At 41.8% G+C, this 26,851-nt stretch overlaps 1 protein-coding gene across 3 annotated transcripts in view; it reads right to left on the bottom strand.

The window, feature by feature from the left end:
• The window catches only part of CHRM3 (cholinergic receptor, muscarinic 3), a 528,952-nt gene that overhangs the window by 73,449 nt on the left and 428,652 nt on the right, over positions 1–26,851 (bottom strand). For 2 of the 3 annotated variants that reach the window (XM_011955677.1, XM_011955675.1), the window contains one exon: positions 12,692–12,818. The gene's annotated coding sequence lies outside the window, so the exon portion shown is untranslated. Of the gene's footprint in view, positions 1–12,691; positions 12,819–12,988; positions 13,218–26,851 lie in introns of all 3 variants that reach the window. The other variant, XR_001003275.1, reaches the window with a different exon arrangement.

Genomic DNA, 26,851 nt, shown 5'->3' with positions numbered 1-26,851 from the left:
GTAGCCAGACAGACCACGGCACCCCTTATCACTATTATCAATAAAAGGTTGGACAGTTTGGATGAATGGAGGCAAGATGGCGCACTTCCAGGTTCTTCATCACCAACTTTTCCCGCGCGGGCGCGAAAATGCAGCCGGCGCCCGGGAAGGTGCAGACCAACCGGGCATGCGCCAGGTGACGTCAATCCAAAGAGACCAAGATTTACCTGGTCTCACCTGCGGAACGCCCCCCGACACGCACATGCCCTGCCTATTGCCCTCCCACTCCCAGAAAAGCCGCTCCCGGCCAGCACCCCGTGTGAACTTCCTTAGTCCCCCACTCCTGTCGGGACTGCAGGAACTTCGTCCAAGAGCTCACCGGGTGACTCTCTGGGCCTCCTTTGCCGGAGGCCGACAGACCTCTCCCTACCCACCTACTTCCCTGAAGCTGGGTGACCAAAATAAATTTGCAGTTTTGCTCCTACCCTTGCCTACTCGCTGGTTCTTTTGTGCCCGCTCTGGTGGTCTTTAGAAAAAACAAATCACTGATATTCTTATTTGCCACAGGGAAAATAATATCTACCTTGTCTATCTTACGGAGTCATTTGGAGGAAAAAGTATTTTGAAAATGCCCTGAAGGGCCAATCAAATGGAAGAAGATATATATCTTGGATTTTGTGTATTTGAGGATGAGTATGATGCTCTCTTCTTTTTACCTGTCTTCTTAGAAAACCTATCCCCGTCCATGCTTTAATATTCTAGACTACATGATGCTTTATTTAACATTATCCTTAATCCATTTTAAATTTTCTTGATTCTTCCCTGAGTATATAAAAGCATATTTACCTGCATTTTTCAGAAGTATCAATTTCCCAGGGAAACACTTTAAATTTCTGCAGTAAGAGCTTTCTCTTCTTTACCTATTCTAATGTTTTACGCATCAAAAGGTCCATAATATTTTACAGGACTTGTGGTTAGTAGTACAATGAGAATATGTGCGGGGAACCCTGTCATATCATGGGAAATTCCCCAGGTTTGAAGGGAGAAGATGCCAAGTCTACTTTATCACTAACCAGTTTTGTGACCAGATCACAAATCACCCAACCTTCTTGAGGATGGGTCGCATTGCCTATACAATAGGATACACTTTGTAGGCTTGTGGTAAGGAACATGAGATCATTTGCATACAAAATATGGCATGGCAATTTTAATGCATTTAACAAATGCTAACAGGAGGAATGAGAGAAGGAATGTGTTTGCCATGTGTTGTTTGACAATTGCAGCAACCAAGATACCTATATATTGTAGAGTTGTCCAAAACTGCATGAAACAGATGGTGTTTGGGGTGTAGAATGGAATCTTTAACCACAAACATTTGTCTCTGATCAAATCACTCCTTTCTACCCAAACACCTTTCATAGATTCCCATCATCTAGAATTCAGTAGGAGCTCTGTTGCCTGGTATTGGATGATTCAAAGCTGCTATTCCAACCGATATTGCATACTTTCACTGTTAGACCCCATTCTTCAGTCCATATAAACTGCTTCCCACTAACCAAATAGTCCCTGGAATTTCTTCTGGCACTGTTTATCCACCACTTAGAATGTTATCTCTCATTTTTACACGTCCTGGCCTTTAAGATTCAATTCATATACAATTTCCCTCATGATCTTTCTCTGAGCCTTATGTTTTGAAGTACTCTCTCTCTCCGTTAAAATGCCATAAAGCGCTTTTATTTTACTATTTTTGCCTTTTAGTATTGTTATCTATGCACATGATTTATCTTCCCAACTACAATGTAAACTTTTGAGGGTAGAACTCTAGCTGTCTCAGCTTCATAGCAGGTACAACTTGGTCTCCTATGCTGCACCGAATAAAAACTCAATGAATGGGTAAGGAATGAATGGATGAGAGAAACCGCGCTCAGTGGTTAAGATAGGAGAATATCAAACTCTAACTCTCTTCAGGAGACCGGCGATTGGAGATAAACAGGTAAGGTCAGCCATATATAAAATTCTGAAGGAGAAATGTCTCGTAATGATTATATAATTATGTAGTTAAGTACTTAAGCACACAGATATTTTGTTGGAATTCGAGTTCACTACTACTATGCTGTGCTTACTGCTGTGCTTCACCTTAAGTTCTGTAGAGTCTAACTTAAAGCTTATATAACATATTGTAATCATTAAATTTCTGGAACTGATGCGTTGCAAAATGTCTGTCAGGGTTTGCAGCTTACAAAGGATAGCAGGGTTGAGAGAGAGAAGAGGTGAGGACTTGTATCTGATCCCGGCTTCGGAGTCCTTCCCAGCTCAAAGGTAATCGGTAATGTCAGGAACAAAAAGATCTGGAGACGAGAAGTTGGATTTGATGATTTCTACAGCTTCATTCTCATTTTGCAATTCTAGGTGCTTGGATATTTCTCTGGCACTCTTGATCTATCATTAAGGATGTGTCAAATGTATCACTTTGTTGGCTCTAAACAGAGTCTTCAAAGGGCAAGCATGGAAATGAAAGAAAAGTAAGATGTGGTCTCCCTGCCTTGTATATCGTGAGAAACAACAGATTCCCATCATGGTCTAGCTATCCTGTGACTGATCCCTGGAGCACGAAACCAAAATGTTGCATTTTTTTCTGCTTACAACCCTGTTTATCATGCATTAGTGACAGTAGGAAAGGATACTGACATTGTGTGGTCCAAAGAGTCCTCATAATTGCCTCCCCCCTCCAGCCACCTTTTTTTTTTTTTGAGATGGAGTCTTGCTCTGTCATCAGGCTGGAGTGCAGTGGTGCTATCTCAGCTCACTGCAACTTCCACCTCCTGGGTTCAAGCGATTCTCCTGCCTCAACCTCCCAAGTAGCTGGGATTACAGGCATGTGCCACCAAGCCCAGTTAATTTTTATATTTTTAGTAGAGACAGGGTTTTCACCATGTTGGCCAGGATGGTCTCGATCTCTTGACCTTGTGATCTACCTGCCTTGGCCTCCCAAAGTGCCGGGATTACAGGCATGAGCCACCGCGCCCAGCTGCCTCCACCTATCTTATAAGTGAAGAAACTTTCCTTTTGTTACACATTCCTGCACACATAGCCAGTGGTCTAGGAATCCTACGAGGGTCTGCTCTCAGGTGAAAAGGAGGTTCGAGGTGAAAAGGGATGGCAGAATGAACTTGGCTTCCCCACTTCTAGCAGAGCATAGTGTTATTAAAGGACAGAAGGGCTCCTACTGCAGTTCCACAGCCAAGAAAAATACTGGAATAGAAATAACATAATCATGGGGATTCTTATATTTTTATCAATTGAAATACATGTATATTCTGCCTGTTGAAAAAAAACAGAAAATGATTTGATATGTCTCCATTCAGCAAACATGGTGCCAGCTCGGATACTTGATTACATAACAGAATGGAGAAAAACACACCTCCTCTAAAGCTATACCCTTTCTCAATCTGAGGATAAGACTTTGTTTTTGAAATAGTTGTGGGAGACAGGACTAAAACAACTAGCATTTCCTGCTGTTCTCTGAAATGTTTCTATTTTTCGCTGGTGGACTGCTGGCTGGGGAACTGTTCACTAAGCTTTGTCAGTATGAAGGCAGTATGCCCCTCAGTTGAAACAAGAGGTCACACCAGGTCATTGGCTGGAATCTGCAGCCAGCTGCATCCCCATAAAATACCATCCGTGCCTGCACACACATAGCATGGATCTTTTTCTTCTCTACAACTGTATCTCCATCAACTCAAAAGAAGTGGCGAGGACATGATGCAATGTTGGCAATTTGGATCTTTGATACTTATTAACTTGACATTGAGTCCCCCATGCCTACTTCCATTCAATTTGTTAAAACCTAAAATGCGGTAATTCAGGTCCATGTTTGTTCATTCATCTGAATCAACAGGCTTCTAAATTTTTAACTGTGTCCTATGGTGTTATTTAGAAGCCTGTTGATTCAGATGAATGAACAAACATGGACCTGAATTACCGCATTTTAGGTTTGCGACCCAGTGCACACACATACACGGAGAAATAATTTTCATGTGATAATACCTCACTCTATGGGAGGTACTTGGTAGTCTTCTATTCTATGCCATTTGAAATAAATACAAACGTTCTTCCTAATGCACTAAGTTGATTTCATGACTTGAAATTTGAAAACCATTGTTTAAACCTCGAAAGGCTTTGATGGTCGAAAAGCAAGCCTTATCAGTCTCCGTCTCTTAGAGTGCCTTTGCACAGAGAAGAAAGTCAAGAAATGTTGTTAAATAAATAATTATTTTCCAAGTGAATAAAGAATCTCTTCGACAGCATTGCCCAAACAATCTTTTCCCTTCCCTATTTGTGTTGCAGTTGTGTAGCGAACATAGTGGGCATTCATCAGTTGCTTACGGAAGGACTACAGAAATATTTAAAAGATTCATGCTTAATGTCTTCATTGAAGGAAGGAATAAGAAAAGGGGAAAGAAAGGAAGAAAGGCAGAGCCAGCTCTGTTCATCTTCAAACAAAAGATGTAAAATCATGCTGGCATGGAGGATCCGGAAAGATGGAAGATCTGCCCAGTTTCCTGTTGGCCAGCGAGACATCCATGTGGTTTATAATTTAATCATTGCTAGACAAAACACTGCTAAAGGGGGAAACACGTTTAAATCACAATGGCAATTTAAGGTAGAATATGACTTGTCCCTTGACGTCTAGCCCCACTACGTGAATCTTCAGTAAACTGATCCTCTAGAATCTCCAAGTAATGAAAATGAACTAATTCGCTTAGAACCAAAGCTTACCCATATTTCCATTTGCTTGTCCTGTACCAGTGACTTTAGACATACAACTGAGTGTATGTGTTAAACGTAAGCCTCAGTATGTTTATGTAAAAAACATTTCCCTAAGAAAATATATTCAAGGTATACCCAGTGAATATCATTGAGAACTTTGTTACAATTAGTGTGGTACTAGTTCGTAGGGTAGAAAAAAGTGAAATCTGAACAGTTCTCAGTCTAGTTGGTGGAGGCAGCTGCATACACAGTAAGCCATGCTACTGTACTTCAAGTGTTGTGCTATAGGTCTGAGCAAGGAGCCATGAATACTCAGAAAGACAGCCTGACTTTCTGCCTTCAGGGAGAGTGATGATTGAGCAGATCTTTGAAGACTGGGTGGGAATCACCTAAAGTAGAAGGATAAAGAGCATTTGGATTAGTGGGGACTGTATGAACTTGGCTGTCAGGAGCAGGTAAGTGTAGAAAGCTTTGCTTAGTGGGTGGGTATTTCTATTGCCTAAAGGTCTATGGTGCAGGGAGAGAGAGAATAAGCCCCTCACTAAGTTCGGGAAGCTGAGGCAGGAGAATCGTTTGAACCTGGGAGGCAGAGGCTGCAGTGAGCCAACATCACGTCATTGCACTCCAGCCTGGGGGACAGGGTGAGACTCTGTTTAAAAAAATACATTAACTTGAGAAGAAACATGGGTATCATAGTAGGGAGTTGAGTATTTATTGAACTTTTAAACATGTACTACTTTGCTTTTTCTCTAATTGTTGAGTGTGTGCAAATTTTATCCTCCCCAGTTTGTGTGTGTGTGTGTGTGTGTGTGTGTGAGATGTGGAATTATACAGCCAGAAGGGGATTGAGGTTATTTAGCACCAAGCCACTAATTTTATACATGAAGAAACAGAAGCATAAGTCATTTAGTTAAAAGGGTCTTTTCCCGGGGACTGGAGAGAACTCAGCTATGTATCTATTTGCATACAGATAGAAAGTAATCTTCCTGCTGCTGTTGTATAGACTGGCTGTTAGTCAAGAAGAAAAACAGCTCATTGTTTATTTAAATTGAGCAGGAAGGAAATGCAGGAGCAGGTGGGTGTAGCCGATAATCTCACTATTCAGGACATCAGGACACAAAGGAGTATGGTATAAAGGTAGCTTTGATTTGGACACTTTCCAAGGGAGCTGAGCTCCAGAAGCACCAGAAGGACTTGGTAATGAGGCAGTTTCATGGCTAAAGTAATCCCAAGCCAGAGCCTTCAGAGTCCACCAGGGAATCTGTTACACTCAGTTATCAACAGCATGCATGGAAGGTTGTCCCCTCCTCGGGAATGTATTAATAAAAAAGTTAGTTCTCCTCAGCCAGCGTGCAGGAGTTCCTCTGTTTGGTAACAACGAGGTTTTGGGGAAAGGCCAAAATCCCACAAATACCCCCAGGTCTGAGAGTATTAGCCTCTTTTGTTGAGTCCTGGTTTTGACCTCCACTGGGATGTAGTGTGAGGGCCAGAGGATAAGAGGTGACCCAGGAAGATGCTCCTCTGAAAGTCACCACCTGGAGGAGTTGGAGAGACTCTTCCTTCCACCTGGTTCTTCTCTTGGTTTCCATGGACATCGAGCCTGAGTCTAGACTGTATTTATTCTAGTCAGAGGACAGAGCCAGGGTTTCTTTGCATGAGCAGTCAGGGAGCTTGCTTGGAAAGATCCTATCCCAAGCGGAGAAAGAGCTGATATATATAAACCTGACGCAAGGAAAAAGCTTTACTGCTAGAGGGAGTGACTAAGTCACCTTAACCTCTGGTCCAGGCCTGGCCCATACTTACAACAAGGGAGGTGGACCCCAAATTCAAGTCAGTACTGAAGAGCAGCTTAAAATATCTGTGCGGACTGAGATACAAGGCTTTGTAGCTTATGAAATCTGCACGATGGGTCCAGACATGGTTTTTTTTTTAATTTAAAAAAAAAATTTTATTATTATACTTTAAGTTCTAGGGTACATGTGCACACCATGCAGGTCTGTTACATATGTACACATGTGCCATGTGGGTGTGCTGCACCCGTTAACTCAACATTTACATTAGGTATTTCTCCTGATGCTATTCCTCCCCCACTCCCCCTACCCCACGACAGGCTCCGGTGTGTGATGTTCCCCACCCTGTGTCCAGGTGTTCTCATTGTTCACTCCCCACCTATGAGTGAGAATGTGCAGTGTTTGGTTTTCTGTCCTTGTGATAGTTTACTCAGAATGATGGTTTGGGCGTTTGAACCAGAGCGACTCCATCTTGAGTGAGGGCTGGGAAAAATGAGGCTGGGACCTGCTGGGTGTGTTCCCAGAAAGTTAGGCATTCCTAGCCTCTGGAAGTTTATGGTAAAGGGAACAGATTGATGACGTTTACTAAACAGGCCAGACTCAGGAGTGTCCTGATATCCCAACATCTTGAGAACAGAAGCATTCCTAATTTTGCTCTAAAGGTAATAATAACGATACCTGCAAAGTATAGTAATTAAGCAAATTAATCCTTTATCACAAACCCATGTAGCAGAGCACCATGTCCCCATGATCTTTTTTTTACTCTGTATATAAACACGTATTGCATCTAGGATGAACGTGTTCTTCCTCTTACTCTTGGGAATGCGTTACTCTGTCTATAGAGCAGCTGTTGTTTCACTGTTTTTCTTTCTTCATAAATTTACTTTTGCTTTGCACTGCAGACTCGCCCTGAATTCTTCCTTGGGTGAGATCCAAGAACCCTCTCCTAAGGTCTGGATCAGGACCCCTTCCCGGTAAGAGTTTCTCGGAAGGCTAGGAGGGCTTCTTAGCATGTTCAAGTAAGGAATGACTACAGTGGAGGCTGCTACCCTTTCTAAGAATGAAGACAAACACTAGGGATTTTGCTAAGAAAAAGTCATTCAAAGTTGTACACTTTGCCATGGAAATACAGATGTGCTTAATGGCAGCACCAGATTCCAGTTTGCTTTCTGCACATTGTGGCCATTTTTTTTCCCCTCAGTTTGAAAAAATTATAAAGGAACAAGAAAAATGTGACAAAAGGTAACTGGCTGGCCATGAACCCGTGAAAAAGCATGACCTCCTCCAGAAATCAGGGGGCCGGCCGTACAATGGCGGGACCATCAGGCTGGCATGCAGCTGCTTCCTCTCAAGCGATTTTACCATAAAACATGCAGTGACAGCTTCTGTCCTAGACCACAAGCAGGCAGAGTTAATGATTTTCTTCATTTCCATAAAGGTCACAAACCAAAAAATGAGCATGACAACTGAGGCAAAAGTGTGATGGTCTTTCGGTAAATACACAGAGAAAGCACATCACATAAAGCATGCTAGTGGCTGCTTGCCTTTTGGAAAGGATGCTTCTAGGAGGAAAATAATAATTTCTAACTGCTTAAAAGCATTACTGCCTAATTCCTCATAAAACACACAAATATTGGCTTTAATCTATATAACACCTGATTTCATGGCCAGGACACTTAGCCAGTGGTATTCCAGAATGCTGTTGGCCAAGGATCCTCCCCTCCCACATGGCACTTATATGTCCGGCTCAGGCATCCCCAGGCCTCACGTGTGCAATTGAACTTCTGACTTAATTTGCAGAGCACAGATATTTGCCAGGCTATGCTTGAAATGACAAACTATCTCTTTTCTTAAGACTCTCAACAGTTCCATCGGTCTGTTTGATATTCTTTCTATAACCACAGACAAAATTAGAGGATGAGTTCTCGTTTTTTCTGCTTATGTCTGTTAAAATGGCCAGAACACTTACCATGATAGGGTCTGAAACAGAAATATATTAAACAAGTCAAAGAAAAATGGTTCCTTCCAGTATTCTGACACTGTGTTCCCTTAATTGATCAAGAGGGCGTTGGTAAGGCACTTGGCAGAGAGGGCTCTGAGGAAGGCCCAGCAGTTGGCCATTCTCCTGTTCTGTCCAGGCCCAAGGGGAGAGACCACCAGGAGCTTCTTCTGGTGTTCATACATCAAAGGATTGTAGACGGAATTAAGGCCTTAGAAACCATCTCGTTCAACATCTTCCATTTAGAGTTAAGAAAACGGAGAGGGGAAATGGCGAGTCAGCTTCCTGACTGGTGAGGGTGCATTTGGCTTGGTCCTGTTGTCCTGACTCGCTGGGCTGTGCTCTTTCTTCTAAGCAATGCTGCTTCTACCTCTCGGTGACACTTGACAAAGCAGTCAATAATAACGAAATGTTATATGGCACTGCCCTTTCTTAAATGTACTTTTAAAATACAAAGTCCGTATTAAAAAAACAAAAATCCCAAACACAAACAAAGCCAATTTTGAAAATCTCATGGAATGAAGAGGGGAACTTTCCACCTCCTCAAGCCCATTGGTATGACATGTTCTGAAATTAGGAGACTGAGGAACCACCAATCAAAAATGTGGTTGTTTCGGGGGGGTGAGAGGCTGTAGGGTGGTCCTGCAGAGGCTGGGTGTAGGAGCCTAGTGGCGTCCACAGCTCAGGGACATCATTGGTCCTCTTTGCTCACAGGGACAATGTCACCATGAATGGCCTTGTTTTCTTGTAAGCAACTCTTTTTTTTTTTTTTTTTTTTGAGATGGAGTCTCCCTCTATTGACCAGGCTGGAGTGCAGTGGTGCAATCTCGGCTCACTGCAACCTCCGCCTACTCGGTTCAAGTGATTCTCCAGCCTCAGCCTCCCAAGCAGCTGGGACTACAGGCACGCACCACCATGCCTGGCTAGCGTTTTTGTGTTTTTAGTAGAGACGGGGTTTCACCATATTGATCAGGCTGGTCTCGAACTCCTGACCTCATGATGCACCCGCCTCAGCCTCCCAAAGTGCTGGGATTACAGGCGTGAGCCACTGCGCCCGGCCATAAGCAACTCTCATCCACGTGTGTTCCACAGACATTTCATTTCTGAATCCTCATTTCTTTTCTGAATCCTGAAGGCATCATGTTAAATTTCACATACACTACTTAAGTCACACATATTTTGACTGAGGGTGGAGAGGTAAAGAATGTAATATTAATATACTTTCTAGCACTTTGCATGTATTATCTCTTTTAGTCCTAACAGCAACCTCAAGAAGTTAATCTTTATTTGACAGATGTATGAATATAAGCTCAGAAAGAATTTCCACAAAGACTTAGGACCACTAAGTGGGCAGAGCAGGATGAACTGAGTTCTTTCAGATTTGAAAATCCACGATGTTTTAAAAAGGCACATTTCACAAGTGGTCCGTCCTAAATGACAGTTCCAAGGCCCAGGTATCATTTTGCTATTAAATTCCTTGAAATAATTGCAGAGATTTCAAATATCAAGTATTTTTCAAATTCTTTAAAAATATAGGTAGATACAGTATTTGAGCAGAGATAAAAATAATAATTATAAGGGACTCTTATTTGGTGTTTCTGTGTGTCAGGCAACGTTCTAAGTGCTCATTGGACATTAACTCATTTGATTATCACAGCAATTCTGAGGCTCTGCGGGAAGTACTACAGTTATTCTCATTTTAGAGATAGGGAAATTGAGCACAGAGAGGGTGAGTAATTTTCCCAAGATCACACAGTAAGTGGCAGAGCTGGGTTTCACATCGCGGCAGTCTGCCTCTGAGACCCTGCTTTAACCACTCTCCTGTGCCGTCTGTCCTAGCCTTCCCCAACCTGAAGACCACATGAGTCAAACAATTTTTAGTAAAACTGTTATCAGATGAAACACAAAAGATGGATACATTGAAATGTATCTGCAAACACATGCTTTTTGAGTATGGCAAATAAAATACAGTAACAGACGGCTGGTGTTTTAGAACTCTAAACTTGCTGGAATAATCCTTGATCTCAATAGAAACCAAGCCAATCAACATAAAAAATTTAAACTTTCTTTTCTTTTTCAAAAAAAAAGAAAAAAATCATTCACTCCTTGCAGTCTATTGAACTAATTCCTTCCCTGTCCCAGGGGGCTGTACCAACTGGGAAAGGCTTTGACCAAACTGACACCAATACCATAGCTTTTGGTAGGAGAGGCACAGACTTGCAAAGCTAGCGGGTTTTCTTACTTTATAATTGAGGAAACTGAAGCTCAGAAAGGCCAAAATTCCCATTGTTGGAATTAGACTTAGAACTGTCAGTTCTAATCATATCTACAGTTAAACAATCCACTTCAGCACAGAGATTCATTAACTTCAGTCTGCTCTAATCACAGAGATGGAAAGAAATTAAAACAAAGCAAAAACAGTAACAACAACAACAACAACAAAAGCAACATCAAGGACATTTCAAGAAAGCAAGTGTCTGCACACCTGCTGCAGCGGGTCACATATAGCCACAGATCTAGCTCTCGTAATGCATCCCACCCACCAGCAGGTCCCTTTGGCTCTATTTTAAATTTACCCCAAATCTCAGTCCAAGCCATGACCATTTCCTGAAAGTCTCTTCAGTGGTCCCCTTTGTTCATCTCAGATCTCCTTCCATCCGCTGTCTGCACAGCAGGCAGCGTGACACTTCCAAAACATAACCCAGCTCACATCATTCCTTAGCACAGGATCCCTCTGATATCTTCCATTTTTCTCAGAGCAAAATCTGCAATGGTATTCTTGCTCCCAGCTGCCTTCCCAATCTTATCTCATACCCCTCTCCCCTTGCCCACTGTTCTCTGTCCGTACTGAATCGATGCTGTTCCTGGAATGCTCCAAACATGCTCCCACCTCAGGCTTTTGCACCTCCTTGTTTGTCTTCGTTGACATGGTCCTTTCCCAGACAGCACCCTCACTTCAATCAGTTCTTTGCTTAAATGTTCTTATATTAGACTGTCCTTCCCTGAGTACACTATATAAGCCATCTTATTCATGCTGTACCCTTTGTAATCAGTTTTCTTTGTGCCAGTTATGGTCCCACAACATTGTGTGTGTATATGTGTGTGTGTACAAGTGTGTGTATATATACACCTGTGTGTGTATCTATGTGTGTGTACATATATAGGTGTATATATATCTGTGTGTTTATATCTCTATGTATGTATATACACGTGTATATTTATGTGCATGTGTCTGTATTTATGAATGTGTGTATCTATGTGTATGCATATCTATGTGTGTGTAACTGTGTGTGTCTACGTATGTATATATGTGTCTATGTCTATATGTGAATATCCGTGTGTGTGTATATGTGTATCTCTCTGTGTTGACGTGTGTATTTGTGTGTCTATTTGTATATGTATATTTGTTTTTCCTAACAGAAACATAATCTCAAAGGGAGCTGTAGCTGTGTTTACTTCACCATTGCCTCCCTCGTGTCTAGAATGTAGTAGGTGTTTAATAAATATGTGTTGAATGAGGAATAAATAATTTATGATAAGAACAGAAATCTGAAACACAAAGTTAAATTGTCTCCCATGTGTTATAAAAAAGAATGTAAAGAATTATATGCTGCACTTTATAATGATTTTTTAATTTAAAATACATTAAAGGTATTCTAGTATTTCATACTTAGATACTGTAAAAATATTTGCAGTTCAATGTGATTTACCGCCTCGAATGAATTCATGAACAGGTAACATTTTACTGTTAGGTGGCAACTATGTTGATTTTTTTTTTTTTGTGGGTTAAATTTGTATTTATAAGATTTAAAAATTATCTGTGCATAGTAAACTATATGATGCTTATTAGGTTTATACAATGTCTTAGCAAAAAAAATATGAGTAATAGGTAATTTTTAGTGAAACGTGCTATTTCTAGGCACTAATCTAAACCTTTTACCCACCCTATGCCATTTAATCTTCAAGAAGCCTGTGTGGTAGGTAGGAACTGTCATTACCTTCAACATATAAATGAGGAAGCGAAGACACAGAGAGTTAAAACATCCTAATTGAGGTCACACAACTAATCAACAGTGGCCAGAATACACAAATTGTCCATTCTTCTATTCAGTCATCCATTTTTTAATTAAAAAAACACCTTCTGTGTACTTACAATCTACCAGGAACTGAGTTATGTAATAAGGATGCAAAACAGTGACGTAATCTCTACGGTCATGATGATCCCGGCATAGGATAGAGGAGTGGGCCAGATGTCAGGCTGCCCAAGAGACCAGCTCCACCTGGGGAGACAGAAACCAGGCAAGGAGTCAGTTCCTTCTCCCACTTTGGATTCCTGTTTTTAATGGTGGAGTCATTAAGCATCATAGAATGATCCAACGTCTCTGTTTTCCCTCCCTAGAGTCTTCAACTGAAGTCATAAAAGAAAGGGACTATTTCAGTACCAAGTTACCTAAGTGTTAGTGTTTGGTTCTGTGGGTGGCCTTGAATTTGTAACTTCGCAGCGTGCCACTCTTGCTTCATTTCATCCAGGTTTTTCTTGACATCTGAAGAGGCAGTATCTCTAGGGAGTATATTTTTGTATTTCTCCATATGTTGCTTTTTGTCTCCTCACATATATTGCCAATAAGACTTGTGAGTTCCACCACAGGCCAGCTCTGCAACTTATGTTTAGTGTTGGCCTGGAAAGAAATATTATTATTTTCATTGGTTCATGTCTTTTCCTCTATTGTAGAAATGATCTTTTCCTGCATTTTCCCTCAACAGATAGAGGCATTTTCTTCCATCTATTTGATCTGTATTTTGTACATTGCTCACAGGTTTTTCTCATTCAGGATCGTGTTTGCTTCTAGCCTTTATCAAAAATCTCTTTAATAAAGTGTCTTCCTCCCATATTAAGCCTGTAGCTCTTCCAGTGATTACGTTTCCCGATACTTTTCATTTTTCCTTTCCTGTAGATTAAGGTAATTTTTTTGCAAATCTGGTTCTTTGCCACAGTCCTCTCCTTGAAATCTAGGCTACATTGACCTTGGTTTCCTCCAGAACATGGCTGCCACATAATACTGAAACCAGAGATGCACTGATGCTGAAGAACTTGCTTGTTTCTCTCTCTTTCTCCTAGTCACTTTGCAGTCATATTCAAGTATGCCCATCGAGCATATTTACTCATATAATGTTTCCTGTGTTTACAGAACAAATGGCAACAGGGACTATAAGATAGCAAAATGCAGCATCTCTTAAATTCCTTACAACCAAATGGGGAGCGAGGGTGGTAGGGATGAGCATATGTGATTTTAAAAAAGATTTTTTAAAAATTGTAGTAAAATACATGTAACATAAAATTTACCATGTTAACCATTAGGTGTAAAATTCAGTGGCATTAAGAATATTCACAATGATATATATCTTTCCCTAGAATATTTTTCATCTTGTAAAACTGAAACTCTTTACCCATTAAACAATACCTCTGCATTTTCCCTCTTCCCAGTTCTCAGCAACCAGCATTCTATTTTTGGAGTCCACAAATTCCACTACTCTATGTTCCCCATGTAAATGGTATCGTATAGTATTTGTCATTTTGTGACTGGCTTATTTCGCTTGGCATAATGTCCTCAAGGTTCATCTATGTTGTTGAATGTATTAGAATTTCCTTCCTGGACAGGTGCAGTGTTTCACACCTGTAATCCCAGCACTTTGGGAGGCTGAAGCAAGAGGATCACTTGAGCCCAGGAGTTAGTTCAAGGCTCCAGTGAGCTATGATCGCACCACTGCACTCCACCCTGGGAAAAAGAGCAAGACTCTGTCTCTAAAAAAAAAAAAAAAATTTCCTTCCTTTTTAAGACCAAATGATATTCTGTTGTATGTACATATTACATTTTATTTATCTCTTCATCCATCCATCAATGGACACTTTGGTTGTTTCCGTCTTCTGGCTATTGTGAATAATGCTGCTATGAACGTGAGTATCTTTTCCCATCATGAGTAATTCTTTTTTTTTTTTGAGAAGGCGTCTTGCTCTGTCTCCCAGGCTGGAGTGCAGTGGCGCGATCCCAGCTCACTGCAGGCTCTGCCTCCCGGGTTCATGCCATTCTCCTGCCTCAGCCTCCTGAGTAGCTGGGACTACAGGCGCCCGCCACCTTGCCCGGCTAATTTTTTGTATTTTTAGTAGAGGCGGGGTTTCACTACATTAGCCAGGATGGTCTCGATCTCCTGACCTCGTGATCCACCCGCCTCGGGCTCCCAAAGTGCTGGAATTACAGGCTTGAGTCACCGCGCCCGGCCCACATCATCAGTAATTCTAAAACTCAAAGTCACAGAACGACAATAACGTACATACACTACGAGAACTTACAGCCGTATGTAAGTGCCAAGTGTACTGTGGGAATCACTGAAATCAAGTGAGAACTTTATAGAAGGTGGAATTGTTGAGTAGCACTTTCAAGGTACCAAGAGATAAGATTTGAAGGCAAAGAGAGAGGGCGGGCACTTGGCATATTTGTATTGTGCATATAATAATCATAAAAGTTGAGAAATAAATGAGGTAGAGGGCGGAGCAGGGATGGGGTGTTCCTTAGGCTAGAATAGATAGTGCTGGCCTGAATAGATGAGAAGAATGCTAGTGAATTGATATAAAATATTAATGACCATGATTTTAAAGTTTTCACAGAGCAATCACTACAATGAAGCAATTGTGAATTTCTCAGAATTAAAAAGGCATCCACTGGACCGTAGGTCCTGTAAGGGTAGGCCTGAAGCAATTTGCTTTGCCCACCCCTGTAACCCAGTGCTGATCACAGCGTGTGCACTGGCAGGTGCTCAGTAAATGTATGTTAAATACATGAATGAATGCATGAACTGCCAAGGATGATTGCCACTGATGAAGATGGGCTAAAGTTGAGAAGACTGAAGTTGCAGGTTTTATTTGAAGAAATCAGGTCTCACTGGAATAGCTGAAAGAAATAACAAAGGTATGGGATCTGAAATACTTTAAGGAGGAAGAATCTTTCAGGCAAAGCCACTAGATCTCCTTGGTTAGGATTTTGCTTATAACTATCGTCAGTATCTGTGTTAGTTTGTCCTGTGTTACTACAACTTTTTATAACTGGTGAGTATTTTAATAGATGTTAATTGTTTTCCTCTCTACCCTAGATGTGTTCTTAATAGCTAATTCTGTTTTACAAGGCTCACTTTTGGTCGGTATTTTTTTTAAGATAATCATACTTCTAAGGATACAGGGAACACAAAGATGATTCTAATTTATAGATATGCAAATTGTTTTTGACTGCTTTTCCCCCTCACAGGTAAAAAGAATCAATATATTCATTAATTATCTTTTGCTTATCGGTAGCTAAGAGGTTTTTATCATTTTCACCTAACTTTGTGATTATATGCCAGCGATAAATGAAATTCCATTGGCATTGTACAAGTATGGAACATGGGGGCTGGATTGTCTTATACATTAAGCAACGGAAGAAGTCTACATTTGCACGTTGAAACACCTCGATTGACGGCACTAAGTCCACCTTCTGTAATCTTTGCTCCTAAATGGAAGAGGATCCATGTATTTGCTGACTGTTGTTCTCTGCCGTGGCTCACACCATGGCATCTTTGGTGATAAAATTGTAAAGCTTCTCTATGCTACATTCAAGATATAAAACAAGTGGCTATATTTTAGAGGAGAGAACAAAGATGTGTGATACGACGGCATGAGGAGCTGGAGTGAAATGCGGCCTCGCCAATGAGACAGAGGGCACTGCCGGCAGCCTGGCATTCTGTGCCCGGTAGCAGATGGTCACGCACATGCTCCCGAGTCCCAGCCACAGGCACACGGGGAACCTTGCAGGCTCCTTTCAACAGTAATTATTCGAGAGCTGTTTTCTTTAGGTGTTTGGGAAAGGTCAGCGTCTGATCTAATTCCACCCACAGTCACACAGTTATAGTTTCCTTGACTGCATTTGTCACTGTTTTAGCATCATCTGACATTCTATCTGCTTGCCAGTTTTCTTGTTAATTCCTTTTGGAAAACTATTTTTTCCCCAAGTTTGTCATTTTACTTAAAAAAGACACCACAAAAGGGTCTTCTGTGCTATTGAGTTGTTCGCTTTTTTGGCCTTTCCTATTGGAAAAATCTCACATAAACCACTTCCTGATGAGAAAAAGCATTGATTTAATCCTTAGCCTATGTTTATAATTACTTCTGAAAGATGACTTCAGTGCATTAATAAGTGATTAAATCAAAAATATTTTAAAGAATCGATGATAATATATCCTTCTCTCGATACTGAGTTGCGGCTGAGAGGGTGGGGATCAGGGATGAAGGTGTTATGGTCCCAATTCTGAATGAACAAAATGTACAGGAAACAAGCAGAAGCCTGGCTGGGTCCCAGGCATCTCACAGGTGGCCTCCCTGGACCAAGGCTGGGGGAATTGATCATAATTGTCTTGTCAACTGTCTTGGGCATATTAGATACCATCCTGCTCAAGGCACCAGGCTTGACTAGACGGTATCTGGAGGTCTCTTCTCTATGATTCTATCAGGCTATTGGCTTTTATATTCCTAGTTGAATATGATTACGTCATTGACTCTGAGCTTAGTTTCCCAAGGGATATTACCTTATCTGCCTCTCTCATTGAGCTTTCTTGATGACCAGCTAAGACGGTGTAGGAAATAGTGATTTAAAGTTTATAAAATGCTGCACAAATGTTAGAGCTTATTAGGTTATGTGCAAGGATAAATCACTCACTTTGACATACATCCGTGATAAACTGTCTACCATCGGTTTGTAAAATTTTAGCCTTGAACTCTTGAGTACCTGGAGGACAATTATTTCTGATATTAACATCTTCCTGCCTTTCTTTGAAGACCAGGGTTTTAGTCTATTTCTTTGCCACTTTGGAACTGTGGGGAAATTACAACTGCTGGATTTGGGTCTCCACACATATCTTTTCTGTTTCCTCCTGTAACATTGTTACTCTAAGTACCTATATTACTTGGGTAATGATGCAAACGTTGCAAATTGCCTAAGCTCCACAAAGGCACAATTTAATGAAAAACCCCTTTCCATGTCTCATTATTCAGCAATGATGTTAGTGTCCATAACACAAACTTAACTTTTATTAATTATATTCTTTGCCTTGCATGTTAGGGTCAACATGGGGTTAAATAAAAAGGAACCTCTGTGCTTACTGGGGTTATGATACTTTATTTAAATATAAGCAGAAACTTACCTTCCTGGATTGAGATCTGGGTCTCAGTCTAAATTTTTAACTTGGTGTCTGTAATTTTTCAAGTTGTAGATGTTATTTGAAGTAGTATTGATTTGGTTTATGTAGAATAAGGATTCTTCAATATGCTCACATTTCATGCTAGATAAATCATCATAATCACTGCACATCCACCTTTGGATGCTCTGGTTAAACAAATAACACAATCCCTAGAAAGCAGAAAAGCTCTCTTGCAATTTGGAGTACTCGATTTAGCTATCTTTAAGTTATTTCTCCATCCTTGTTTTAGAAACACAACCCAAGTTTTAAGACACTTCAGGGATCTCTGTCACAACCAAGTTATGGATACCATTTGTTGGTTACAAAAGGGCAAGTGTTGCTAATTACTATTTAATTGTGTTGGTTGTGGGGCCATACTTTTCGAAAGATATTATCATTTAGTGGATTAGATTTCTATCCAGAAATATTTCTGTTAATGCTCATCTATTAGCTCCTGTATTAGTCTGTTCTCACACTGCTATAAAGAAATACTCGAGACTGGGTAATTTATAAAGGAAAGAGGTTTAATTGACTTACAGTTCTGCATGGCTGGGGAGGAACCTCAGGAAACTTACAATCGCGGTGGAAGGCAAGGGAGGAGCAGGCACCTTCCTCACGGGTTGGCAGGACGGAGTGAGTGCAGGCAGGGGAAATGCCAGACAGTTATTAAACCATCAGATCTTGTGAGACCCCCTCACTATCACGAGGACGGCATGGGGGAAATTGACCCCGTGACCTGATGTCCTCCACCTGGTCCTGCCCTTGACCTGTGGGGATTATGAGGATTACAGTTCCAGAGGAGATCTGGGTGGGGACACAGCCGAACCGTATCAGTTTCCAAGTGTTCCAAGTCCAGTTCTAGAAAACTGTATTCTGATTGTGGAATGTAGAAATTCTCTTCCAGCTAAATTTGAACTTCAATAAAGCAGTTTCCAATGTGACCACTTTCTATCCCAAAAGGAATTGTGTGTTGATGTGCACGGTGAAGGTTCGTTTCTCACCCTAGTGCCGGGGAGACTGGTGCCCCAGGGGCCCCTGCCACTTGGTTCCTAATTCCCAGCCTGCGCTGAGTGGTGTATGTCCCGCTGGAAAGTGGGAGCAATCAGAATGTGCATCAGAGAATTTCTGGGAATATCCTGATAATGGATGTGTGACTAGAGAGTCGCTTAAAGACCAGCAATGATGTCAAAGTAAAGAAAGCAAGGTGGCTTTGCCCTGCCCTCTAGGACACAGCTCACATCTACCCCTTATGCTGAAGTACGTTAACTGAGGCACAAATTACAAATGCCATTTTTATGTCAGATAAAACAGAGATCAATGTGTATACGGCTCATTAGAGACTCAACAGCTTCATTGAAAGTGTTGGTCAGCTTTACCCTGGATGTTGGAAACACCATAGAGTTAACAGGCCTTTTGCATTTTAAAAAACAACCGTACCACAGATACTTTCTTCTAGCTTTGGGATGGCCACTGAACCCGTGAAGTCAGAACATGTAGTTCTTTTTGCTGCGGGTGGCGCATCACAAGAGGATAATAAACCCACATACATCATGCAAGATTATACCTTTCCTAGTTTGCCCTCTGTCTGTCAGTGTAAGAGAAAGATAAGCAAGGAGAGAAAAAAAAGAAATCTCACTCAATGCCCATATTGTGAAATCCCTAGTGAACTAACATTTTTTAAAATTTATTTTTTACTGATACATAATAGATATGCAATTTGGGGCATATATATGATACTCTGATACGTTCATATGATGGTTATTCTCTGGATAGTACTAATAAAATTATTTCAAGAAATGCATAGCTTTTTCTGGAATGTAGAACAGCAAGGGCACAACTTTTGCTTGCTTGTTTTGTTGTCTTGAAGACCAACATGGCATCTTCCTGTTGCAGAGACTCACAAACCAATACCCCGAAATATGGCACTTTGTACACACTGTACTGAAAGAAAACATCTCAAGTCTCTCTAATCACCTTTCTCCCTCCATCAACACCTCTCCCAAAGCATAGGATGAGATTGTCCTCTGAACTTCCCTTATTTGCCTAAAATCTGGACCTACCATAGAAGAAAACAATGCCCTCTGGTCCTTTTTCCAAGTTTTCATCAACTGAACACATCTCACAGGAGGGAAGACTAACATATCTGGATAGACTTTTTGTCACAAACCATCATCTTCTCTGTGGCTCCAACAGACTTTGCCCCAGACCACTGTATGTTCCTCAAGTCCATTAAATTCCCCTAAAAATCATTTACTATCCACCTAGAATCACCCACACCTCCTACCTCCCTTTCCCTAAGAAGTAGCATATATAAGCATATGTGCTCCACTGGGATACTGGGTAATTGTTCTGTGATTCTCCCTGTGAGCACAGTAGTTATAAATGTATAAAGACTTTTCTCCCATTAATGTGCCTTATTGTGAGCTGATATTTCAGCAAGCCTTTTGAGGGTAAAGGAGAAGTGATCTACAGTTGTTTTGGGCTTGAGGGTTCAGAAATGGGTAGTGTGAATTACCCTGGAGCTCTCACTGACATGGTAAACACAGAGTGTGACCTCACCCACCTTCTCACTGCCCAGTGAGCACAGGTTCGGCCAGTAGTCTCCAGGCATCCGGTTGGACAGGCTGTGTCTAGAAATCATGGTCAGCGAATAAAGCCATGAGTGGGGCAATGCTGTGGGGAGGGAAGTACGGAATTCCATAGCAATCACATAGCCTCTTTTTCCATGAAAACCAGAAGATGACTGGCAGGGAGAAAAGCTCCTAGACACCTCTCATCTGCTCTGTGCCTCAAGCCTCACTACAAATAACACATTCACAAAAAGATTTCATTTTGATTTAGCGGGTCTGCATATGTCTAAGCTCATGGTGATTGAGCCTTACTGATATTTTTACCATACGAGCTTCTTCAATGAACATTTCAACACAGAAAATACTTCTCATAGCCATCTCATGTTATTACCTGATCTTTCCATTAATCTTTCCTACAGGCTTCTATATATTTATTGAACTTTTGGATCAAATTTCCCTGATTGCTTAAATATGTATGTATCTCAATGAACTATTTTGCTCAACATAGACAGGCAGTAATAGAAGACTGAGGTCAGATACAGGCTGAGCTAGAAGTGACCATGGACTCAAACTTTTATTCTTCTGAAGGAGCAACAGCACCCAAAATAGCTGATCGGAAGAAATAGTGGAAACTTCGGAATGTGTAGTGTTCATCCAAGCCCTTCATGTGCATGAATAAATTTCTGCCTGCCTGACCAGAGATCTCCTGAAGGGGGACCTAAGGGACCCATCTGTGACTGTGGGGTCTGTGCCCACTAGCCTCGTTTATTTGGGGTGACATCGACTGGAAGGAGCGCAGGTTAGGGGTGCAACAAGGTAGAGCTTCTAAGGAGCACACATCTGTCTGCTTGGCCAGGGACACCAGTCAGGTAGTCAGCGGCTGAGTGGCAGGAAGTTGAGAGGATGACTGGCTCATGTTAAACAAAGTTTATGGGAAGCCATTGTTTTAGACTGAGCTCCTGCACTAGGCCCCAGCAGACCAGGCCAAACCAGAGCGGAGCCACTTATGTTCAGTATTACATAATCAAACTGAACTTGGAAATGGGTCAGTCTTCCACACAACAGGAGCTTCAGAGCAACCAATCGAAAGGAGCCCAGTTTACCCGAGTGTGCATCCTAAGGAAGTCCGTTTAGCTTTAACCCTGTTAGGAGAGTAATTCTGAAATGACCAATCTGCTTTGTGTTCCCTGTTTCTGCCTTCTTCAGCCCTTTTCTGCCCACAAAGCCAACTCCCTTTGCTCAGCTCAGCAGAACATCCATTCTATTTCATAGCATGAGGTGTTGCCTAATTCTAGAATTGCAAATAAAAGCCAGTTAGGCCTTGAAATTAAACTTGTCATAATTTTGTCTCTGGACACAGGGAAGCAGGCATCAATAGCACAGGCCATGCTCTTTAGAGCACAAAGAACTCCGGTCCTGAGAGGCTGGCCCTGTGTGAGAAGCAGGGCTACAGTGCTCTTAGCCCATGGGCCACACTGAGAGCAGGACTCCAAGATGAGGCAGACGCATACACGTGCTTTAAAGACTGGACACCAAGGAGCTTCTAGGGAGCGGGAGAAGCTCAGAAAGGGTAAGAGCAAATGTCACTGCGCCCTTATGATGTATATTATGGACCAAATTGTGTTTTTTAAAATTCATAGTTTGAAGACATAATCCCTCATGTGACCAAATTTGGAGACAGGGCCTAGGGAGATCATTAAGGTTAAATGAAATCCCAAGGTTGGGGTCCTAATCCAGTAGGGTGGGCATTTTTGTAAAAGAAGGAAGGTAAATCAGAGTTCTCTTTTTGTGGGTACAGAGAGAAAAACTCATATGAAGACCCAGTGATAAGGCGGCCGTCTACAATCCAGGAAGAGCGCCCTCACCAGAAATCAACTCTGCCTGCACCTTGATGTTGGATTTCCAGCTTCCAGAGCTGTGAGATAGAAATGTCCATTGTTTAAGCCACCCAGGATGTGGTATTTTGTTGTGACAGCCCAAACAGATCAAGAAAATGTGCCAAATACCAGGCATACTATTAGCTCATCTAATTCTCAAAGCCTGTAAGGCAGGCTTTACTATCGCCATTTCATAGATGTAGAAACAGGCTCAGGAAAGGAAAGTCATTTCTCTAAAGTTGTGTGGACAGTAAGTGGCTCCTGACATTTGAACAGGAGATGGGCTGAGAGGATGAGAGGGGTGTGGACAGTAACATTGTAGCTCCTTAATGGGACTGAATCACAGAAAGTCTGAGCTTAGAGATCTGTGCAAGTGTGTGTGTGTGTGTGTGTGTGTGTGTGTGTGTGTGTGTAGAGGGTGCACTGTGAGTTTTCGAGGGAGGAGATGAGGGTCTTGCACGTGTGTCCTTGTGCATTTTGGGTGGATGAACTAGGTGAGAACAGGTGGGTGGGGGTGGAGGCTAAAGGCAGAGGAAGCCAAAGACAGTGCCTCCAGTAGCCCGTGGGAAGCTTCCTCATGCCTTTGAGATGTTGCAGAAGGTCCCAGAGATTCAGGGAAGCTCTGGCCCATGGTGATCTCAGTGGTACTGGGTTCTGTCTTAAAGATTTGGGCAGTTCTGGGGGTGACGCAATTAGTGAATACAACTCACATCAAACTGACCATGAAATACCAGTTGAGAAAGGAAAAGTAAGAAGAGAAAGATAGTTTTGCAAATGACTCAAGGTTATGTAGATGGAAGGAAGAGCTAGCCTGGATTTAAACAGATCTTCATGGTTTCACAGGGAGCTTCAAAATTACTCTCTCAGTCTCCAGAGCTCCAGGACAGCCTCAGAGCCTTCAGGGTCTGGTCTTGCTTTCCCCACAGGGCTATGGTATAAGAGGTGGATATGCCTGTCTCCGTGGAGAGAAGACAGGCATAGTAAACCCTTAGGAGGCGCTGTCTGTGTCCAAATATTGTGCAAAGCTTTTGGCATATGTTTGCTCACAGCGCCTCACATGTGCTAATATCATCCCTAGTTTATTGATAAAGACTGAGGCGGCTGGTGTGGTGGTTCACACCTGTAATCCCAGCACTTTGGGAGGCCAAGGTGGGCGAGGTCAGGAGTTGGAGACCAGCCTGGTCAACATAGTGAAACTCCGTCTCTACTAAAAATGTAAAAAATTAGCTGGGCATAATGGTGGGCATGTGTAATCCCAGCTACTCAGGAGGCTGAGGCAGGAGAATCGCTTGAACCCAGGAGGCAGAGGTTGCAGTGAGCTGAGATCGCGCCACTGCACTCCAGCCTGGCGACAGAGCGACACTCCCTCTCAAAAAAAAAAAAAAAAAAAAAAAGAAAAGAAAAGACTGAGGCACAGATAGGCTGGATATTATTTCTGCAGTCACACAGGCAGAATAGGACTTAGGCAGGCTTTGAGCCTAGGCAGTCTACTAGATTATGCTGCCTAGTGGCTTTCTGAGGAAATCCACCTTGCTTAGTATTTCCTGGACCAGGAGAAGGGCAAGCAGGCCTGGGGAGCAACATTCTGAGCTTGTTACCTGGAGGTCTGGGATTGATTCCCTCTTCTGCCTGTGCCTCAGTTTGCCTAGCTTTAAACAGTGTCATGCGATATAGATCTTGCATATAGACGCTCTGTGAGGATTACTCAGGGAATGTTCAGAAGTTATTAATAAAGCTCCTCAGCAAAACAGGATTACGTAGATTTAAAAAAAGAAACAAAAAAAGAAGCACCACCAGTGGTGTAGTAAAGCAAGACTGTATTAGGAAAGACCATGTCTTTGAAGCAAGGCAAACACATTCCCTTGGCTTGAATCAGCCTCATGGGAAGGGCAGCAGCAGCCATCAATCACGAAGCACCGCCTTCTCTGCATTCTGGATGCTTCTCTGCAGTTCAGAAGCTCTGCCAGCTATTAGGCCACCTAGATGGCAGCAAACTGGTGGGTGGGTGAATCCTCTGGATATGTGACAATTGAGAGGAGGGTGTGAGAGCAGTAAGCTGGCATGGAACTCTGTTCTTTTTATTCCCCCCCCCCCCACCGCAGAATGAGAAACTTTTAGCAAAAGAAAAAAAAAAAAAAAAGGAGAAACCAGACTGAAATGTATTGATATATGATGAACTACACTGACCCAGAAATACTATCTGATTTGTCATTGAGATAAAAGCACCACATCGATTTTGCTGAAGTGCTGTCATGGCACATCATTCATCTGGAGAAGAGTTAATTAAGAGTGCAATTTAAAGATGCATAAAACCTGGACCTAAGATGTAGCCTCAGACCCAGGCACCTTGTGCTCCAAGATCAAATACAGGTCCCAAGAGGAGAACACCTTCGTCCTCCTCCCAAAGTTAATTTACCTCTGCTCAGTGTTCAGATATCATTTTCTGCATTTGACTTGGTTACCTGTAGGCTGAATTAGACCTACCCTGTGGTAAATGTGCTGGCATTTTCTTCATGCTTTGGTCTATAAGCTTATTGTTTTCAAATTTTCAAATTACGTTTTTGCAAGATATAAGCTTTTAGAACCACTGTACTATATGCTTTGTTTAAATTACCATGACTCCCAAAACAAGCATAACATCATTCAAACGAAAATAGGGGTTTACACATTGCTTATGAAATCAGAGAAAAAGGCAGGAGGGGCCTTTAAAAGTTTTAGACAAGACTTTTAATTTTACAAATAACAAAACTTGATTAAAAATGCAAGAGAAAAACTCTGCAAGACAAAGGGATGAGAGTTTAAATGCCCAGATTAAAGTCACACATTTCCTCTAGTGAGTGAATCATGAGAATGGGTACATTCTCATGTGTCCTGACAGTACAGAGGAAAGTATAGATAAATCAGCACAGCTACTTTCAATTTTATTGATGAATCCCTCTCAACCGGCTTCAGTCTTAAAATTTACTTTGTCTCTACCATCCAATAACATGACACAGTGCTAAACTGCATCAAAAAAGATCAATGGGTACTTTGCCAGAGAAAAGAAAAAGAAAAGTAAACAGCGGGCTGCGCATGGTGGCTCACACCTGTAATCCCCGCACTTTGGGAGGCTGAGGCAGGTGAATCACTTGCAGTCAGGAGTTCCAGACCAGCCTGGCCAACATGATGAAACCCCGTCTCTTCTAAAAATTTAAAAATTAGCCAGGTGTGGTGGCGCGTGCCTGTAATCCCAGCTACGTGGTTGAGGCAGGAGAATCGCTTGAAGGGAGGCAAGAGGTTGCAGTGAGCCGAGATTGCATCACTGCCCTCTAGCCTGGGCAACAGAGCGAGACTCTGTCTCAAAAAAGAAAATAAATAAATAAAGAAATAGAAAAGAAAAGCAAACGGCAGAGTAACAGGAAAAATCACTGACCTGACCGTGAGTCATGCTCAGCAACTACTTGCTGGGCTGAAACACAAGATATCATTTATAGGACTTCTGTGTGTGGACCATCTTTCTCACTAGTGCATAGTCACTAATCACTTGTCTCAACTCAGGGAAGACTTAATCAGCATTAAAGGCAATCTCATTGGCATCTAGAATGATAAAGGTGCAGGCAGGTACGCATGACTGTTTCCGCAGAAGAAAGAAAATAGGTGCATTTCCTCCCATGGTGAGGGCTGGGAGGCACAGAGAGCTCTGGACGTCTCTGAACTGCATATCACATTCATCTCCAGCCCCAGGCAGCTTTGATGTGACACATGACCGTTTCTCTTATGTGTGACTAAGAGTAAAAGCAGCCAACACTGTAAGGAGAGGAGGCTGGATTTGCTGAGAAATGCACCAAACACACTCTACGGTGCCCTTCTCAAAAATCAAACATCTCCCACCAGCAAGACCTAGGTAATGCACATGAATTTAAAATATTGAGAGAGAGAAACAAAGAGACAGAGAACCCACACTAAACTTCTCACTTTAAAATTAACAATTTGACTTCTCGTCCAGGGACACCTAAAATGATTATAATCCCTCATTTAAATTTAGGCTTAAATAGCCAAAAATTCCTAAATTGGCCTTCTGAGATTGTTTCTGCATTAGTTTTTTTTTTTTTCCTTAAAGTGAGTAGTGACTTTCACAGGATTATTGTGACATCTGGGTACGAATAAAAGGAAAGGGCTTCATCCATAGGAAGGCAGTCTATAACTGTGAGTTTCATGGTTGCTGTGACTTCACTTTCTTGGGACTTCCTGAAGTCTTCCTCTCTATTTTGGACAAGACTAGGGGAACAGAAGATATATATTTGCTGAGGCAGCTGAGAAAGATGAATGTTTACAAAACTTAATAGTATAAAGAAAGAAGTGTTTTTGGTCAAAGAAGTGTTAGAAATGCCACTTAGCCATTAGTCTAATGACTTAGCCAGTTAGTCCAAATTATGTTTTTCTCTCTTTAAGTTTTATTTCTTAGAACCATTAATATACTGACTTGTATCTATGAATCTCTGAAAAGAAAATACAGTAAGTACCTTTTACTAAATTTATTTATTTATTTTTTTGAGACAGAGTCTCACTCTGTTGCCCAGGCTGGAGTGCAGTGGTGCGATCTTGGCTCACTGCAAACTCTGCCTC

Source organism: Colobus angolensis, unplaced genomic scaffold (genome assembly GCF_000951035.1).
Source record: "Colobus angolensis palliatus isolate OR3802 unplaced genomic scaffold, Cang.pa_1.0 Scaffold40, whole genome shotgun sequence".
NCBI classification, from domain to species: Eukaryota; Metazoa; Chordata; class Mammalia; order Primates; family Cercopithecidae; genus Colobus; species Colobus angolensis.
This window is presented reverse-complemented; position numbering and strand designations above follow the sequence as displayed.